This window comes from Chiloscyllium plagiosum, chromosome 27 (assembly GCF_004010195.1).
Source record: "Chiloscyllium plagiosum isolate BGI_BamShark_2017 chromosome 27, ASM401019v2, whole genome shotgun sequence".
Taxonomy (NCBI): domain Eukaryota; kingdom Metazoa; phylum Chordata; class Chondrichthyes; order Orectolobiformes; family Hemiscylliidae; genus Chiloscyllium; species Chiloscyllium plagiosum.
In genome coordinates, this window is record NC_057736.1 from 42,675,599 (window position 1) to 42,695,919 (window position 20,321).

Below are 20,321 nucleotides of genomic sequence, written 5' to 3' on the forward strand. Positions count from 1 at the left end.
CACCTTCCTAACCTGCAATCTTCTTCCTGACCTCTCCGCCCCCACCCCCACTCCGGCCTATCACCCTCACCTTATCACCCTCACCTTAACCTCCTTCCACCTATCGTATTTCCAACGCCCCTCCCCCAAGTCCCTCCTCACTACCTTTTATCTTAGCCTGGTTGGCACACTTTCCTCATTCCTGAAGAAGGGCTCAGGCCCAAAACGTCGATTCTCCTGCTCCTTGGATGCTGCCTGACCTGCTGTGCTTTTTCAACTCTTATACAGGAATTATACAAGAATATTCTTGCCTCAGAGGGAGAGCAATCTACATTCACTAGTTTAATGTTAGAGATGAAGCTGCTCAATATTTGGTACTGTACCTCTCACATGCTCTGACAGCAGCTGACATCGGCACATGTGCAGAACAGCGTGGAGACTTCAGTGCTGACATCAATGCATGCACAGAATGAAGTGTGCAAAACGATCGCTGCTGGAATCACACTATTGCGAACAGAGGTAAGCGTTCTCGAAAATACCGTTCCCTAATTCTTCGGTGACAAATTGCGCGACCGAAACACGCTTTATATGAGAACTACCTGTACAGCACTGATATTTACATGTATTTAACACAGTAGGTTACACTCCTGTGTGAAGAAGGTGTCTTCCTTGCCAGTAAGTATGAGCTATACACTCACAAACCATCATGTTTTGCAGTGGACGCTGGGTGTGAGTAACCCATAGGAACCACATCTTCTCCTGATCATAATTCCCACAAGCTTTCTTTACATGACTGTCATTTCATAGAGTCATAGAATCATAGAGATGTACAGCATGGAAACAGACCCTTCAGTCCAACCCGTCCATGCCGACCAGATATCCCAACCCGATCTATTCCCACCTGCCACCACCTGGCCCATATCCCTCCAAACCCTTCCTATTAATATACCCATCCAGATGCCACTTAAATGTTGCAATTGTACCAGCCTCCACCACTTCCTCTGGCAGCTCATTCCATACACGTTCCACCCTCTGTGTGAAAAAGTTGCCCCTTAGGTCTCTTTTATATCTTTCCCCTCTCACCCTAAACCTATGCCCTCTAGTTCGGGTATCTTTCCTTTCCATTTTCCTCTGTGCTAGTTTGTTTCCCTTCTTTCCTATTTTATGCTTCCTTTTGTCTATTTTTCACTTTTTCTCAGCTTTCTTAATAGCTTCTCTCTTCTTAACTGTGTTTCTTTTTTACTGGACTTCATGTCTCAATTTTAGACTCACTTAATTCTCCATCTCTCTTTCTACAGACTTTGCCCAATTTTTGCTGTCACTTTTTTGAGTATTTAGAAATGGACATCACTAACCTCTCTATATGAAATGCACCATGATAACATAACACAGGTCTTCTTAATCACCTGGATTGGGAAACTCGCTCAAATGTAACATTTTGGATGAGACAAGCCCTACAAAGCAAACATATCCATTCAATAGCTTGAAAGCAAATTACCATTTAAATATTGTAATTACTAGAGTCCATTTATCTGTGATCCAACCTTTCAGACTGATCCACAATTGCTCTGTTCTTTGTCCCTGGAGATGTGTCCTCACAAACTGCTTTCACCATCAATGACATTCTATTTCATCCATGTGGTTCCTCCAGCTAGTGATAGACTGTCCAAAATAGGAAGTCTGCCAGCAGAAAAAAGAGATAAGAGAAAGCTGAATGGAATCAATCTGTGTTGAGAATTTAGAGTTCAGACAGTCTGTCACTGATACAGATCTGAGGGTCAATTGGTGTCACTGGACGGAATCAGTATTCACCTGAGCAAATTCCAAAAACTGGATTTTCAATCGATCAAGTGAAGTTTTCAATGGAAATGTCAAACTATCCCAGAGTTAACTGTCCCCAATCTGACTCAGCATTGAGAGTAATATTAATTAAGTGGGCCAAAGCTTGGCACTGCACCTCAGAGAGTTATGACTCAGCTTTAGAAAAGGCCCTTTTTAACTCGGTGTTAACTGCAGCCAATACATTGGTCGATTCCATGTTATTGACCTGGAGCGGGAACGTAATACATGCAAGAAAAGATAATTTCCCAGACCATGAGCATTTCTCATTAGAGAGCGAGAGAGAGAGACAATTGTTTATATTTAGTTTTGACAGGCACTATTCTGAGTGTGGGGCAAGGAAGGAGACAGAGCACTTGGTATCGTGGTGCAAAGATACCAATCTCTCCCTCAATGTTGGCAAAACAAAAGAGCTGGTCATCGACGACAGAAGAAAGGAGGTACATCAAGGGAGCTGAGGTGGAGAGGATTGAGAGCGTCAAGTTCCTAGAAATGCTGATCACCAATAACCTGTTCTGGTCCCCTCACGTTGATGCGATGGTCAAGAAGGCACAACAATGCGTCTTCCTCAGGATGCTAAAGAAATTCAGCATATCCATGTGGAGCAGTGTGCCACAAGGAAGCTTTTTGTTCCGTATATAAGTGATTTGGGTGTGAACATAGGGGATATGGTCAGTGATTTTGCAGATAACACCAAAATTGAAGATGTAGTGGACAGCAAAGAAGGTTACATCAGAGTACAATGGGACCTTGATCAGATGGGCCAGTGGATCGAGGAGTGGCAGATGGAGTTTCATTTCGATAAATGTGAAGTGTAACAATTTGGAAAGGCAAATCAGGGCAACACTTATACACTTAATGGTAAGGTCCTAGCGAGTGTTGGTGAACAAAGGGACCTGGAGTGCAGGATCATAGTTCCTTGAAAGTGCTGTCGCAGGTAGATAGGATAGTGAAGAAGGCCTTTGGTATGCTTTCCTTTATAGGTCAGTACATTGAGTAGAGGAGTATAGGTGTAGGAAGATTTGTCAGGAACCATAGCTACCTTGACTGCATCTCCTCCCACACCACCCCGCCCCCCCCCCCAACAAAAATGTGATCCCACTCTCCCAATTCCTCTGCCTCCACCATCTCTGATCCCTGAATGACCGATTCCACTTCAGGACATCCTAGATGTCCTCCTCCTTCAAGGGCAGTAATTTCCCCTCCCCCTTGATCAACAATGCCCTCAACCACATCTCCTCTATTTCCCATTCCTCTGCCGTCAAACCCCACTCCCCCCTCCTCACCCCTTAACCACAGAAAGGATAGAGACCCCTGGTCCTCACATTCCACCCCACTAATCTCCAAATCCCCCACCATTTGCACTGCCTGCAGTCTGACACCATCACCAAAATGATATTTCCTTCCCTACGCATATTTACTTTCCACAGGGATGATTACCTCCGTGATTCCCTGGTTAGATCCACACTCCCCACCACCATCTCCTGGCACCTTCCCCTGTGGCCACAGCATGTGCAACACCTGCTCCTACACCCTCCCCTCTTCCATCCAAGGCCCCAAAGAGTCATTCCAAGTCTGGGAGAGATTCACTTGCATTTCCTCTAGCCTGATTGATTGCATCCCTTGCTCCCGATGTGGTTTCCTCTACACTGGAGAGATCAAGGCAGGCGCAGAGACTAGTTCAGGGAACATCAATGCTCCAATCAACCCCATCTTCTGGTTGCCAGCCATTTCAACACCCTTTCCCATTCCCCAGACATGTCCGTTCTGGGCCTCCTCCACTGTCAAAATAAGGCCACACACAAGCTGGAGGAAGTAAACCTCGTCTTCTGCCTTGGGAGCAGACAAGTATATGGCCTTAACATAGAATTCACCAGCTTCCAAATCTCCCCAAGCCCCCCACCTCATCCGAGATCCAGCCCTCCCTTTCTGCATTGCCCCCTTAACCTTACCTAACCTGTCCATCTTCCCTCTTTCCTATCTGCTCCACCCTTCTCACTGACTTATTACAATCACCACCTACCTGCATTCACCTAAGACTCTCCCACCTACCTTTCCACCTGCCCCCCTCCCTCTATTTACTTTGCAGCCTCCTTCCCCCTCTCCAGTCCTGATGAAAAGTTCCAACCTGAAATGTCGACTCCCCTTCTCCTGTGATGCTGCCCGAGCTGCTGTGCTTATTTCAGCTCCACTCTTTATCCACTCTGACTCTCCAGTGTCTGCAGTCTTTACTATCCCCAAGTGTAGGGAGAGGCAAGTCATGTTGCAGTTGTACAGGACATTGGTTTGACCGCTGTTGAAATACTGCATGCAATTCTGCTCTCCCTGCGGTAGGAAGCATGTTGTGAAACATGAAAGGGTTTAGAAAATATTTACAATGATGTTGTCAGGATTGGAGGGTTTGAGCTATAGCGAGAGACTGAACAGGCTGGGGCTGTTATCCCTGGAGTGTCAGAAGCTGAGGGGTGACCTTACAGAAGTTTATAAAATCACACGGGGCATGGATAGTCAAGATCTTTTCCCTGGGGAATAGGAGTCCAAAAGTAGAGGGCATAGGTTTATGGTAAGTGAGGAAAGATTTAAGAGGGACATACAGGGCAACGTTTTCATGCAGAGGGTAATGCATGTATAGAATGAACTGCCATTTAAAAGACAGCTGGATGGGTATATGAATAAGAATGATTAAGAGGGATATGGGCCAAATGCTGGCAAATGGGACTAGATTAATTTAGGATATCTGGTCGGTATGGACGGGTTGGACCAAAGGGACTGTTTTCATGCTCTATATCTCTGACAAACAGTGAAATTCCCAGCTGACCTTAGAGAAACCTTTGTAGGAGAGCTTAGAGCACAAGAGCAGATAAGTGCATGGTTTTTAAGTCTTTCTTTTAATAATGAGTATACTGGGTTCTTTTTGGTTATATGTTTTATAGAGATCTGTCCCTTGATTATAATTTTAAAATATAAAACATAGCTACTAATTTATCCTGGAACAGAATTTTTTAGAGCAGTAAGATGGCGCTATTTTCTGGGTCTATAGATTGTTAAAGTGCAAAGTTGGCCTTTAGCAGAATGATGTACTCTTCCTGTCAAATGTGGAAGGTTTTGGAGAATTTCCATGTTACTGATGATTATGTCTGCAGGAAGTGCCTTTGGTTGAAAATCCTATCAGATTGCATGGATCAGTTGAAGTGGCGGTTTGAGGCAATGAGGAATTTACACGAGCTGGGGTTGTGATGGAAGGTAGTTATAGGAAGGGAGAAAAGCCACAGATACAGTCAGGTAGATGGGTTACTGCCAGGAAAGGTAGGAGAGAGAGGCAGGTAGTGCAGGAGTCTCCTCTGGCTATCCCCATTTCAAACAAGTATGCAGTTTTAGAAAAGGTAGGGGGTGATGCACTCTCAGGGGACTGTAGCACAAACAGCCACATTTCTGGTATCAGGACTGGCTCTAATGTAACAAGGGGTACGTCAGGTTCTAAATGATCGATTATGTTAGGGACTCTCTCGTCAGAGGCACAGATAGACGTTTCTGTGGCTAGTAGCGAAAAATCAGAATGGTGTATTGACTCTCTGATGCCAGGATCAGTCCATCACGTAAGCCAATCTGCCCTCCATTAACTCCATCTACACTTTTTGTTGCCGTGGAAAAACAGCCAATATCAGCAAAGACCCCTCTCACCCCGGTTATAATCTCTTCCAACCTCTTCCATCAGGCAGAAGATACAAAAGCTTGAATGCACGAACCAACACGTTCAAGAACAGCTTCTTACCTACTGCTGAATGGACCTCTCACATTGCAAATCTAATGTTGATTTTGCTTTTGTACACCTTCTGTCCAGCTGTAACTCTGTATGCCTCGGTCTGTCCTTGTATGTTATGATCTGCTTCTACTCACGAAACAATAATGTTCACCATACTTAGGTACATGTGACAACAATAAATCAAATCAAAGTCAGAAGAGGAAGTAGACCACCACAACCTGTATGTTGCTTGAACCCATTAACTCCATTCTGTAGCCCACTCTAGCCAACTGAGCTAACTGACACACCCAAAGGAACTAACTCTGAACTAAACAAATCAGGAACAAATGGTGAGCTTCACAGGATAGCCATCTCATTGGGACAACCCACTCCATAAGCAGTCGTGAAATATTATGAGACTGAGAGTAATTGGTTTGCTTGTTCAATTCGGAAACATTCGTGCTTCAACATTCCATTTATTACAGATCACTTCATTCCATCTTTCTTCCCTTCCTATGGGATCAAATGTCACTGTGCGCCTAACAATTTGGATCTTCCTACTGATCAATATTTCATTGCTGCAGAACTGCCGTTATATCCTTCTCTCCATCAGCTTCGGAGCAGCAACAGATAGAGACAACTGATTGACGACTCCCTGAGTCCTCCCTCTTTGTTGCCCGTCTGTTGTGTCTTCCACAGTCCCAGAAATCTTTGAAGAGAATTGACGAGGTCATGGGTGGGAAATTCGTTCAGTTGGTTGTCATGTACCTGCAACATGCCAAAAACAACCACAAGTAAATAATAAAGTAAATGGGAGCAGAAATCAACTAGTATCTACCAGACTGGTTGGTTCACCAAGCCTGCTATACTTAGCTGGTCTTAAGATTCACACCCATTTTCCCACACAATTCCATAGCTCTCAGTTCCCTGAGAGAACAAACTCTCTGTCTCAGCCGTAAATATATTCAATGATAGAGTACCCACCACCCTCAGGGTCAGAGAACTTCATTAAATTTAATCAACCCCTTATCCTGAGTCTGCTCCCTGATCTTTCTGATTCCCCAGCCAGGGGATACCATCAATCAATACCCACCCTTCCAAGTCCCTTCAGCATATTTATAGTTGATCTCTCATCTTCCACACGCGGCAGAATACAAGCTGGATTTTCTCGTTCTATCAGCATAGGATAACCCTCTCATCACATGGACAATCTGTATTGCCTTCAATGCAAGTGTATCCTTCTTAAGACATTAAAATTCCACAAAGATAATTTCAGATGTGGCTTCATTAACGCCTGCAAGACGTCTTTATTCTTGTACTCTAATATGCAATAAAGGTCAATGCCATTTGCCTTCTGAACTACTTGGTGTTCCTGCATGTGTTATGGACCAGGTCATGCCCCTTGAAGAAGGTAGCCCAGACCCTAATGTTTCTGGTTTTTGAAAGCAGGTGGATAGTGTGTGGATCAGGAGTGATACAGCTGGCCCAACCATTCAGTTTTAAACAACGCAGAATTTATCTATGCACAAACAAAAGAGAATAGAATATAGAACAACATAATATTTTTGAAAACCCAATTGACTCTATTGCAACTTAATGATGCTGTTCCAAATACTTACAACACCCCAAAAATACCCTCTGGGCAAAAAAGGTAAAATTGAACACAGGTTCTTAAAGGAGCGATGTCAGAGAGAGAGAGGATCAACATGGAGATGTTTCTTCGGATTCAGCAGCTTCTCAGGGTTCCCAGCTAAAACCTCACCAGCAGCTGCAAACAAAACAGCTTTCTTAAGCCAAATCAAACCAGAGAAAAGCTGAGCTGGGAGAACTGGCCACTCCCCTTGTACAAGGTTTTAAAGAAAGACTTAAAAGCATTCTCAGTAGATTAACCCAGACATATCAGAACCTCTGACTTTACAACCCCTCGTGAAAGAAAAAACAAGGACAACATAACCTTGTTAAAGGAGCAGCATTGTCACACATACTAACTCTGTATTCCTTGTACAAGTACATCAATCCCTCTGGCAATCAACATTTCTAAGTTCCATAGCTAAATTCCAATCTTGACCAAAGTAAATAACTCCATCTATCATTTTGCTGGCCACTGAATTAATCTGGCTAACTTTTTGTAACTCATGTGTGCCCTCCTCAAAGCATACTTTCTCATCTAGGTATGTATCATCAGTAAACCAAGATATTTTGCTTTCTGTCTCTTTGCTGATCATTCATGTGGATTGTACTAACCAAGGATCCAGCCCTGATCCTTCCAGCACTCCACTAATCATCGACAGCCAACTTGAAATTGTTTTGTTATCCCTACTCTGTACTTCCTGCCTATTAACCAATTATCTGCTAATGCTGATGTATTCCTCCCATCTCCATCTTATTAGATTACATTACAATGTGGAAATAGGCCCTTCGGCCCAACAAGTCCACACTGATCCGCCGAAGCGTAACCCACCCATACTCCTACATTTACCCCTTACCTAACACTACGGGCAATTTAGTATGGCCAATTCACCTGACCTGCACATCTTTGGACTGTGGGAGGAAACCGGAGCACCCGGAGGAAACCCATGCAGACACGGAGAGAACGTGCAAACTCCACACAGTCAGTCGCCTGAGGCGGGAATTGAACCCGGGTCTCTGGCGCTGTGAGGCAGCAGTGCTAATCACCGTGCCACTGTGCAGCCCACAGTTATCTTGTGTGTTAGCATCTTGTGTGGCACCTTATTGAATGTTTCTTTTGAAATCCAAGTGTAGTAGAGCTACCCTATAAACTAGTTATTTTCTCAAGAAACTCAAATATGATTGTCAAACACAATCTCCTAAATTGAAATTATAAATTATGCATTGTATATTGTGAAAGCTTTCTAAATTAGTTGATCAATGACATCAGCTCTTACAGCTCCATTGACACATGATACTCTCTGGTACTGATCTCCTAAGAACTTGGTTGGACTTTCTTGAGGAAAGAATGGATCACTTTCCCAACCACTCTAGATCCCATTTTCACTCTCCCTCCATTCTTGAATGGTGTTATAAAGATCAATAATCTTCCTCCAAAGTTAGTACTTCATTCCAGGGGCTTCTCCTGTGATTGTACTATATCACAGTCTCAAGCCAATCTCTGTCTATGCAACACATTCAGGTTGGTACTGGGAATGTGAATGGACAAAGAAAGGTCAGAGGAGATTTGATAGAAATGTTCAAAATCAGTTTAAATAATATCCTTGTTATCCAGATAGATAGTGGAAAGTTTGGTATCAACGTTCAGGAAAATTAGCTAATTTCTTGGAGGGGAAGAATTTACACAGATATCAATTGGACATCTGCATTAAAGGACTGCTACAGAAATCATAATCTGAATGGCCTCTTCTGTGCTTTATTTTCTATGAATTTATAATCTAAAGCATGATATGCCTGTTGAACACAAGGTGGTTATGCTCTCGGAGCTGATTGCGCATCCACCTTCTTGGGTAAGAGGCAGAGAGAGCCCTGGCTCTGCTTGATTAATGCCATTTAACTGGTTTAAGATGGAATGTCTGCCATTACTATTAGGACACCCTGCCACCTTGAGCTGCCAGCTCGTCAGATGCTTGGCAGCATTCGTATCCCAGCAGTGCCCCCCCACCCCCGCCTCGGGTGCAGTCGCCATTTTTTTGGATGACAGTGAGGCTGGGGGCAAGGCATTGAGCCTTGAGACAAGGATGGAAATTGTATGTGGGTCAGTGTGGCAGGGTCTGGCCAGAAGCTGGGTTGCCCAGGGATACGGGTTGGGAAGAACAAGCTGTGGGAGATTGGTTGGTGTTGCATTGTGGGAGTGTCCTCCGATGGGCAAGGAACCCACCCTCCAGCCAGCACTAAGTCCTACCTCTGAACAAGTTGAGGGTGCGAAACAAAAAAGTTGAGCATCAGCTTGTAAATCTATCTTACATGTGCTAAGGATAAGAATGGGAGTGATTTTTGGATGGCCATGGAATGGAAAGAACATTGGAGCCTTTACCATCACTATCCATAGCTTCAGTCAGCAACATGCATGTAACCTTAACCCTAACCCTGATCCCACAAGTAAACTTGCTATGCATTACACCAAATGTTCACACTGTTTGTGGGTAACCAGGGATGCAAACATATCTCCAAGTGATATCATAAAGAAAAATGGTCAATCCTTCATTTGGACACTCTAACAAAATCCTGATGGGTTTATAAGTAAAGTCTCATACCTTCCAACTCCTGGTTGAACCTTTTTTATTCTATCCATCACCATCATATCAGCTGAATGAGTAGGGTGATGGATAAATGGAAACTGCAAATTGGGCATCAGTTAAGGTATAAGCACAAATGTGGAAGGTGGAAGGCCAAGCACTAGAGCATTCAAACATTCCCAATATTTGGACATAATGATCATCAGATACTCCCAGGACAAGTACAACTCGATTATGTATTGTAAAAGCTCTTGAGATTGATTGGTTAAGGACAGCAAAATCAGCAAACATGTGTTAAACACAGTTTACAGTTGACATTACCAAATGGAGGACACAAACAGGTTCAGAATGGTCTGAATATTGGCTCAAAATCCTTGAAATGTCAAGCACCCATAGATGATGCATGAGCAAGATAAATGTAAACAGCTGTATTCAAAAACAAACCTTATTGTAGATGTTGGCCAACATCCACTGGCTGTTTGATTCTGACTGTGGCAAAATCTGGATTATAACACTCTTAATAGACCTCTTGAAACATTGTTGAATCTTCCCGTTTCATCTTGTCCCTGACACCAAGAATCATGGTCCTACTAGGTCTCCTCTGTGAATCAAGAGATATTTCTTCAATTCCAGTTGGTGTGAAGATGCTTTGTCTTCTCTCTCATTTTTCAGAACTCAGCCTGGGATACTCCTGAGATAAAATTCATCTGTTATATCAGTCGAACATGTTTTCAATTAATGATACTTGGTTCAATAACTTACTTTGTGTTACTTTGGATTAGGATGCCCCTAATTTATGAATGTACAAATGCTCATACTTACGGGTGTGATTCTATACAGGGATATAATTTTAAACATCCAATATGCAATCTTTTGCTACACTCATGAATGTCTGCTTTACATTGTCCTTGCATTGTGTTCCAACTTTTGTATTAATGCATGAGTGAACGGATGCAAGAATGCAATTGGGAACTGCCCTGTATTCTGTATTGGTATGGACTGAACTCATGGACTCTGTCCTCTCCTCCCAGCTCCTCCTATATTTATTTGCCATTGTTGGGGGGTAACCAAGGGAACACACCTGTCTACAAAAGACATCACAAAAGATCCAGGATCCAATCACACAGCACTTAGGAATGATGTCACAGAGCAGCCAAGCACTGCACCCACCCCCACCTCTGTATCCACCCTCACCCCACACCCCCATCCCCAGTGGTATTACTGGATCACATGACCAAAGCCTGTTCCTTATGAGCATGAGCCCAGATTACAGTCTTGTTCCCAGTATTACTCCCATTCAGAATCCTTGGAATGACAGTAGCCTCCCCCTTGAAATTCTCCCTCCTATCTTCCAAATGTTAGGTTTCACTTTGCAATGGCCTCCGTGTGGACTCCTTGCACCAAAATGTCTTTTTGCTTTACTTCAGAGTATTGGTTTCAGTATGGTTTGTGGGAAATGCAGTTTGGAAATATTAACACAACCTCTGTGCCCTGAATCTAGTTCAGTTCCTTTAACAGGAAGTGGGTGTCAAATGCAATAAGTTGAGGAATCATTAAAGCAACAATTGAAAGTTGCCTAATAATGAGCATGGCACTTTCCACATCAACAGTGCCAGGGCAAGTACAGAACGGTTAGCATTCTGCTAGTGAGTAGCTTGTGATGGGCATAAGGCATATCTAGACACTAAACCATCAAATGGCAGAGTCAAACCAGAAGCTGAATAAAGTATAGGAAAAGATCCGTGCCAGAGTACACAGTCGCAGGAAGAAATCAATCAACTACGGTAAATAAAGTATCCCAGAATCACAAGAGATGAAGTTGAAACACGTAATCAGAAAATATACTACTAGCAAGTGCATAAAGGAACTGGGCATGGTGTAAGCCATGAAGGAACTCCACTGTTGAGTACCCAAGCCAACCAGTTTGATCGTGAGTTGTGAGTACATTAGAGGGATGTCAGGGTCAGTCTGCTGCAGTGAAACAGAAAATCAAACACAGGCCAGAGTTTCCTGTGGGAGACCCAACAGGAGGGACATAGACAAACAGAGTGAACTCTCCTTAGGGGGAGTGACAGCTCAACAGCAAGAATTTCACTCCCTCAATGATATAGACTGACAAGATGAAATTTGATATTAAAGAGATTAAAGTAAATGGCAGATAAACTATTTTTAAATTAGATATCTGTGATGACATATTGATTCTTTGCAATATTTACCCTGGTTTACTGTCCTCCATATAAATTTGGGGCTAAGAAAATACAATGTAAGATGCCCAGATGAATGCTAAAATTTGCTATAATAAAAACTAAATTATACAGGCTTTGTACATAAATTGTAACAATTATGGCTTTCTATCAGGCAGACCTGCTTTTACAGTTGTAAGCATCCTTCATTAAACAGACACCAAATACATATCAGTCCCAGCATTGCAACATTGCACCTCAAAATGAAGCTGGAAACATTCAGAAAGAATGTGTAAAATAAGACAGTACTGAACCACCAAGATGGAAGTTTAGACATAGACAAACAGAGTGAACTCTCCTTAGGGGGAGTGACAGCTCAACAGCAAGAATTTCACTCCCTCAATGATATAGACTGACAAGATGAAATTTGATATTAAAGAGATTAAAGTAAATGGCAGATAAACTATTTTTAAATTAGATATCTGTGATGACATATTGATTCATTTCAATATTTACCCTGGTTTACTGTCCTCTTTCAGAATATAGTTACAGAAAAGTAAACTAGCATATGTGCTATTCATTTACTCGAATCTAAAACTTTGGATGTTCCTGAACTTTTGGATTCATGGGACATCATACCTGAAAATCCAGCTGTCCCTTGAGAAGAATCAAAGCTCGAGAAGGTAACATGAGGTTGTCCACTTATTGCACTGAACCTGCCCAGGAGATATAATAGTAGCAGCAGCAATGTCAGGTAGAATTAGATGAAGATGTTTTACTCAGTGCAAATAGCCAGATTATTTCTGGCATGCAAAAAAAATCACCTTGTAGTCCATTGGTCAGTGTTGAAAGCAAGATAAGCTTCAAAACATGCACAGTCAGTAAAATGAGCAAAGTTGAATGGAGTTTTAATTATGAAGGGTATTAAAGGTTAGGGAGAGATATTGGGTAGAGGGAGCACAAGTGAAAGGTTGGTGCAGAGGGTTGCATGGCCCATGCCTTATAAAACACAGATAGTGCTGGAGAAACTCAGCAGCTCTGACAATATCTGTGGAGAGAAAAACCGAGTTAACACTTTCAGTCCAGTATGCCTCATCTTCAAGTCATAAAATCTTATGTTTTTCACTGATATGCATTAAAACCATGAGTTTTATCGTCCGTTAGGATAGCTTCTTCCCATATAATTCTACATTTTCAACAAATTGAAAGCCGTAAGAGGCATTAAATTGAGGCTGGATGCTACACTGGAAGAATGAACTAATGCATCATCATGTTTCTTCTTCTCTTTTAAAATTATTTAAGCTCGAGGTTGTCACCACATTATGGCATAGACAGACTGTAACTTTTACGATGCACACCCAACTGTCCTTCAAACTTTCTGACCTGTGAAGACATTACAGTACAAGTAGAATTCATCCCTCCCTCCAAATACTCTTTGCTCCTTGAATTACTTCTATTTACAACTTGGGTCTGAAGAATAACATTATGATTATATACTGTGGAAAATTTGAACTGACCACATATTGAAATATTCTTCTGTTTAGAATCTGATAGAATTCCATCCTTCAGTCTATTGTAACAAGTTAACAACACAAAAAAATGGCTCTTTATTAGAGTAATTCAAAAGCAATCTCACTCCCACTCCCTCATTCAATGGCTATGTGTCTGAAGTGGGAAGCGGTTTAGTTCAGTTGGATTGTTGGTTTTCAGAGCAGTGTGATGCCAACAGCATGGGTTCAATTCCCATCACTGGTTTGAGGTTACCATGAAGGACTCTCCTTCTCAACCTTTTCCCTTACCTGAAGTCTGGTGGTCCTCAGGTTAAATCACCACCAGTCACTTCTCTTGAATGTGACAGCAGCTCCTATGGTCTGGTAAGGCAATGGCAACACAACAATAATGTGTCTTATTCTGTTTCAGTTACTTATCCAAACTTCCTTCAAAGAAGTGCAATACTGTCTACATTAATCATTCCTTGCTCCAACAATCTGTAATTTCCCCTTTACTTTTTTGCTGCCTTTTTAGCAGTAATTATAAATTTGTCCAGTCAAAAGAAGTGGCCTTTTCTGTTCACCCTTGGAGGGGCCATTATCATGTTTCTGCACCACCCACTGTGATGAATTTTGGACTTTCTCATGGAAATAAAAACCAATAAATAAATATAATCATTTCCTTCACTTATGAAATCTACTTTCAGCTTTCTCTGCTTTCCATTTGGGTTTTTCTCACATGCAGAACTGGTTTTTCACAAACAAATATACCTTTTTCAACAGGGTCCTGCAAGTTTTGACATAATTCCTTTAATTCTTCTTCCTTGAGAAACAGATTCATCAGCTACTTGAATATGTCATTACCATGTGGCATTTGGTCTGGAGTCACATGGAGGCCAGAACTGGTATGGATGGCAGATTTTCTTCCCTGGAGGACATTAATGAACCAGATGGATTTTAATGACAATGGGTGATAGTTTCATGGTCAACATTGGTCAGACCTGCTTTTAATTCCAGATTGCTCTTAACTCAACTTAAATTCCACCAGTTGCTCTGATGGAATTTGAACCCATAACTCCGCAGTATTAATTGGAAGAATGCAGGAGTCTTGGAGAGTCCTGGCAATGAAGGAGATTATAGAGATAGGGATGGGTGAAGCCATGGAGGGTTTTACAAATGAGTATGAGAATTTAAAAGATAAGCAGCGCCAGGTTAGAAGCTAATGCAGAACTGTGAGCACTGAGGTGATAGATAAAGGGGATTAGAGGTTCAAGCTGGATAAAGGTAGCAGTGTTATGGATTAGTTCTAAATGTTGAAAAAGATAGTGTTTGATAGAATGGGGTATACCAGATCTGAACAGAAATCAATACCTTTGTGTCCTTTAAATGGGTTATGGTGGAAGTATTTGTATTTTAGATTAAAGTGTGCATTGGGTACTGTGTATTTAATTGAATCTGTTTCATTTAATTGTACAAAATCACAACCATGGGATTTAACTGGGGATTCACTTGTGCCTCAAGAAATAGACACAGTCCTGAAAGTTTTGCAGTTAGCTTAGGAGGCCCTATGCTTGTCCTATGACACATAAATATAGGTTTGTAAAAGTGGATGCTCAGAACAAATTCCAAACTCTCTTCAACAATCCAGTTACTATTGCTTTGCTTCTATTATTTTACCTCATATTCATTGGCAACCTTAAAAAATACCAGTTAGAATTCTTCTGCATCTAGTTCTGTTGGGACTGTTCTGCCTTCTATAATCTTCATCTCATAGTGTAATCTATTCAAGCTCTCAGGGTTCAAGATAATATTTTATTTCCCCAAGGGCTGATTTTCAGATTTTCTCAATGACTACTGGCTGATTTTCATGGAATACTTTTGGTTTTCAAGGGATACATTTACAAATTAAGTAACTCCTCCATTGGGTGATGCAGTCAGACAGTAACATACCTTTTGTACTTGGCTTGATGCATGGAGCATTGGGTCTCACACCTACGCAGAACTTGAGCAAGTCAACAATGTCTTCAAAAATCATCTTCGGTCGGTTATAAATGCTCAAAACATATGGAAAGTATTAATTTCAAAGCAACCATTATGTTAAAATTGGCACGGGTTAACAGGTTAACAGGCCCATGTTAGCAACAGCTTTTAAAGTAATTGACAAACTCACACCAATACACAAAAAGCCCTCATAATAACTCAGACTGAAAAGGTCACAGTTATAAAGACTATGTGTCTTCTTTGGAATATGAACTGGGAAAAAATAAATGTTTGGACACCACTGAACTGCAGAGAATATACCTTTTTAAAAATCTTTTGCAACTCAGTGATCAAAAGTAGCTCTGTGTGATTTTCATTTATTGTTACATAAGATCAGGTAACTTTTAGAGAAAGTAGATTTGAGATTTTATGAGGTAAGCTGGCATCAGATGCCTTTGGGTTGAAAAACTGTCAAGCAACAGGATTTGTATTTTTAAGTTACAGTCTGTCATAGGCCTGAGAAGGGACAATTGAATTCAGGCATCCAGAAAGTCTGCAATTAAAGATTGTCTTTCTTATCCTCCATGAATGGGAAAACAGCACGTAAATACTCTAAAAAGAAGAATGCTTAACTCAAGCAAAGACCTAACCGCAACCCATTGGCTACTAAATTGAAGATCTTCCATTGCGATTGGAATTAGGCTGCGATGAGGAAAGCCCTAGGCATAATCTGAAGTCCAATAAGAAAATATCTAAATTTGGGCAGGCTCTACCAAAATTTGAGTGAAAGGATGTTGAGTCATTCTTTGTGGTGTTTGAAAAGATAGCAAAATAAATGAAGGAAAACTGAAGAGTGCCCATACAGAGCAGGTTGCAAGGTACAGCGTGTATGAATTATGCACCACTCTCTGACAAGGTCTCTATGGATTAGGATGATGCAAACATGGCTATACTGGGTGTGTATGAGTTAGTTTGTGTCAGTATTTATATCAAGAAGATACAGATTGCTAGAGAACTTTGAGAAATAAACAGCAATATCTTGAAAAGTGTCCATAATAGTGAGGAGGTGGTGCTGGATATGTTAGAATGCACAAAAGTGGATAAATTCCTGAGACCTGATTAGGTGCATCTCAGAACTTTGTGGGAAGTTAGGGAAGTGATTGCTGGCCCTTTGCTGAGATATTTATACCATTAGATAGCCACAAGTGAGGTGCTGGAAGACTGAAGCGTGGTTAATGTGCCATTATTTAAGAAAGGCACTAAGGAAAATAGACATCAGCGATGGGTTAATTGTTGGAGGGGATTCTGAGGGATAAGGTTTATATGTGTTTGGAAAGGCAATGACTGATGAGAGACAGTCAACATGGCTTTGTGCGTGGGAAATTGTGTCTTACCAATTTGATGAAGTTTTTTTAAGAAGTGGCAAAGAAGATTGATGAAGGCAGAGAAGTGGATGTTGTCTATTTAGAGTTAGGCAAGGCATGGTAGACTGGTTGGCAAGGTTAGATCACATGGAATCCAGGGAGAGCTAGCCATTTGGATACAAAATAGGCTTAAAGGTAGGAGACAGAGGACGATTGCTTTTTGGATTACAGGCCTGTGACCATGGTGTGCCACAAGGATCCATGATGGGTCCATGGCTTTTGTCATTCAAACAAATGATTTGGATGTGAACATAGGAGGAAGGGTTAGTAAGTTTGCAGATGACACCAGAATTGGTGGTGTAGTTCTCAGTGAAAAAGGTTACCTCAGAGTAAAATGGGACCTTTATCTAATGGGCCGAGAAGTGGCAAATGGAGTTTAATTTAGGTAAATGCGAGGTGCTGCATTTTGGTAAGGTCTATCAGGGCAGGACTCATGCACTTAGTGGTAGGAGAGCCGCTGAACAAAGGGATACAGGGACATAGCTCCTTGAAAGTGGAGTCACAGGTAAAGTGGGCAGTGAAAAATGCATTTGGCACACTTGCCTGCATTGGTTAGTGTATTGAGTGTAGGAGCTGGGATCTCATGTTGTGATCGTACAGAACATTGGTGAGGCCACTTTTGGAATTCTGCGTTCAATTCTAGTCTACCTCTATAGAAAGACGTTGTGCAACTTGAAAGGGTGCAGAAAAGATTTACAAGGATGTTGCGGGGATTGAAGGTTTTAACCTCAAAGGTGAGGTCAAACAGGCTGGGGCTGTTTTCCCTGGAGTGTAGGAGGCTGAGGGGTGACCTTATAGAGGTTTATAAAATCATGAGGGGCATGGATAGGATGAGTGGCCAAAGTTTTATCCCCCAGAGTAGGGAAGTCCAACACTTGAGGGCACAGGCTTAAATGAGAGGGGAAAGATTTAAAATGGACCTGAGGGGCAACGTTTTCACACAGAGGGTGGTGTGTGTATGGAATGAGCTGCCAGAGGAAGTGGTGCAGGCTGGTACAATTACAGCATTTAAAAGGCATTGGGATGGGTATATGAATAGGAAGGGTTTGGCGGGATATGGGCCAAATGCTGTCAAATGGGACTAGATTAATTTAGGATAGGTCAGCATGGACTAGTTGGGCCAGATAAAAGTGGGGACTGCAGATGCTGGAGATCAGAGTCAAGATTAGAGTGGTGCTGGAAAAGCACAGCAGGTCAGGCAGCATCCAAGGAGCAGGAAAATCGACATTTCGGGTAGAAACCCTTCATCAGGAATGAATGTCAATTTTCCTGCTCCTCGGACGCTGCCTGACCTGCTGTGCTTTTCCAGCACCACACTGATCTTGACGTTAGTTGGACCAGAGCTGAGATCAGTTAGTGGCTAATTGGTTTCTACTCGCTAAACTTCCCGTTTTTCGCTTTCGCAACTTCGGACAGAAAAGGTTTGAGTGTACAGAACAGAAATCGCTCCTGTTTCTAAAAGTAAGTCATTTAGTTGATTGAAACTAACGCATATGATTGTTCTCGATACCGTTATTCGTTTAGATTAATTTCATCCTGCTTTTTTTAACAACTTATTGCGTAAAAGCACAGTCTGTCGCTGTCAAACCTTAGGTGCAAAGTCGCTGCTGAATTGATTCCACCCCACCCACCCCACCAGCTTTTATCGTTCTGTGCTGAGGATGTTACTTAGGAATTCAGATTCCAAAGGGAGTTAACAGCCTTCCATCCAGAGGAATGGAAATTATCTGAGAAGGTTTCACAGCCAAATCTTGTCCTTACACTCACTGACTAAATTTCCAGCTAAAATCATTGCATTGTCTGAAGCAGGGATGATCGTTGATTGTGCAGCGACAAATTGGGGGCAGTGACAAATTGGGGGCACTAGCTGGATCAGCTAATTCAGCGCCCATGTAGCAAACTCAGAACAGCAGCTTTGCTTCATTTACTCCTTTGCCGGTTCACACTGCCCTGCTCAGAGAATACAGGAAGGTGCAGTCAACATCTGCACTGGGTCACAACCATTCTTAACGGGTGCAGGATTCTTTTCCAAGTGTGGCAAGCTCAGCCTTACATTCAGCACGTTGGGATTCCTTTGCTTTAAGAAATGGGAGAAGTAAGTCAGTGTTTCAATGGCGAGCTGGACAATTCTGAAAAGTTTTGATTCAGCAAACATAGAGTTGACCTTTCCACTTTTCAGAATTCAAAAGTAGCTTTTATAATAAAGACAAGTTAAAGTCATCAGCAAATCCACTTTGGAGCTCAGGAGAAAGTTCTACTCAGGATGATTATAATGCTAGAAAGCATTGTGTGGTGGAGTTAAATATCACAGACGCATTTAAGCCAATGCTAAACTTACAGCACTGAAACAGACCCCTTGGTCCAACCAGGCAATGTTAACTATAATTCCAACTAAAATAGTCCCACCTTCCTATGCTTGTCCCAAGTCCCTCCAAACATTTTTTATTTATGTACTTATCCAAATGTCTTTTAAATGTTGTAATCATAACTGCATCCACCACTTCCTCAGGAATTTCTTTCCACATACTAACCACTTGCTGTTAAAAAAAAATTGCGCCTCATGTCTTTTTAAAATCTTTCTCCTCTCACCTTAAAAATATGCTCCCAGTCTTGAAATCCTCAGGAAAAGACACCAGCCATTCACCATATCTATACCCCTCATGATGTGACAAACATGATAAGGTCACCTCTCAACTTCCTGTGCTCCAAAGAAAAAAGTGCCAGCCGACCTAACCTCTCCTTATAACTCAAACTCTCCAATCCTAGTGAGAGAGAGAGGGTAGAAGTACAAAGCTTTAGGGTTCATGAAGTAGATCATGTGATTTGACATACGTGGATTGACTGGTAAAGGTTTTTAGTGCTGCAAAAATCTTTGTACTGTTGACTTCCTTATTTGAAACGTAAGTAATTTGTGTTTTGTATCTAACTAAAATATTGTCAGTTGATTAAGTAATGGAATGGAATGATTTTGCTATAGTTTGTCACTTTTTAAAATTATCAAACATCCATCGCAATAAATATAAATGAAAAATTGAGAACATGGATTCGAGGTTGGTGACAATTATTGTTCATTTACGTGATTGTGTGTATGTGCAAACTGGCTGTAAGATTGTGGTTCAGTTTTATGTGGCTTAGAGGTGTTTATCCTGCTGTGAAGAACATGAGCATTTTCAGTTGAAATATTCAACTCTCGGGTGAAATTAAAGGTGGGGGAGGGGAAGGTTTATTGAGAATCTATGTGGAACATGTTTTAAACAGAGTGTAGTTGTAATGTGCTACCAGGGAAGGAGGTGGAAACAGTTACAACAGCAAAATTTAAGAGGCATTTAGATGGACAAATGGATAGACAGAGAATAGGGAAACACGAACCATGTATATTATTCTTAGAAGTTTGCATCACAAGTAGACATGGTGATTAACAAGGCATTTTTGCCTTCATTGCTCAGACCTTTGAGTACAGGGGTTAGGGTCAGGAC

The 20,321-nt window shown here is 41.7% G+C and overlaps 1 long non-coding RNA gene across 7 annotated transcripts in view; it reads right to left on the minus strand.

The window, feature by feature from the left end:
- Window positions 1–19,476, minus strand: part of LOC122563749 — a 30,626-nt gene extending 11,150 nt beyond the window's left edge. The window contains exons 1-5 of one of the 7 annotated variants that reach the window (XR_006315711.1): window positions 19,435–19,475; window positions 12,591–12,667; window positions 10,213–10,459; window positions 5,591–6,328; window positions 1,016–1,659 (exon numbers count right to left, since the gene is read on the minus strand). This is a non-coding gene — a long non-coding RNA (uncharacterized LOC122563749). Of the gene's footprint in view, window positions 1–1,015; window positions 1,660–5,590; window positions 6,329–10,212; window positions 10,914–12,590; window positions 12,668–14,212; window positions 14,353–19,434 lie in introns of those variants that run through there. The other 6 variants (XR_006315712.1, XR_006315713.1, XR_006315714.1 and 3 more) reach the window with 6 other exon arrangements.
- Window positions 19,477–20,321: the final 845 nt, after the last annotated feature.